This window comes from Poecilia latipinna, unplaced genomic scaffold, assembly GCF_001443285.1.
Source record: "Poecilia latipinna isolate Pla-1442-1.1 unplaced genomic scaffold, P_latipinna-1.0 Scaffold2164, whole genome shotgun sequence".
Taxonomy (NCBI): domain Eukaryota; kingdom Metazoa; phylum Chordata; class Actinopteri; order Cyprinodontiformes; family Poeciliidae; genus Poecilia; species Poecilia latipinna.
In genome coordinates this window covers 25,531-26,310 of record NW_015114780.1, presented here as the reverse complement: position 1 = coordinate 26,310, position 780 = coordinate 25,531, and positions in this window count along the sequence as shown.

The following is a 780-nucleotide window of genomic DNA, read 5'->3' as shown; positions in this document are numbered from 1 at the left end:
CTAATGAGAGAGAGCTGATGAAAAACCGCTGTTAGAGGAGAAGCTAATTAAAAACCAGAGGATTTTGTGAGGAAAGATCAGTCAGGATCAGAGCTGGAGCTGCTGTTCTTCAGTCTGTTTCCCAGCTCAGCTTCACCATGTCGGTATTTAGCTATAAAGATGCTACGAGTCAGAGCCCAACATGCTGAAAATGGCTTTTACACTTTTGGATAATTTCTCTTTTATCCTTGGCTTTAGCCTATGAACCAGGACGTATCAGAAGTCATTGAGTTCTCCCAGAGTGACCAGCAGACTGAAGCCCTGCCTATGACCAGTGTTCCCAGTATAATAAATAAATGTTTTATTCTTTCACTTTTTGTGTATTTTAAAATATCTCAGTCTGAAGTATTAGTGTATTAATGTAGCTTATGTAATGAAATACATAATAATTTACTGTTAGGATTATTTTCACTCTTTGCTGTCAATAGCAGAGTTGACGTACTGTAATAAATATTTATTCTTTGGAAAAAAGTAAGAAAAAGATGTAGTTTAATGTTTGACAATGACTGATTTATAAATCAAAAGTTATTTCTCAATAATGTATAAAAATAAATACAAGAAAATAATTTGTTTCTTGTCTTGAAACATTAAATGTACATTAAATTATGGAATTATGTAAATATGTTCTTTAAACACTGTAAAAGTGTCTGTTCATCAATGTTAATATAAAAATGATCAGAATCATTTCTATCAAATAAAAACATTGTACTCTTTAAAGTCAGAAACTCTCTTTAGTCATTT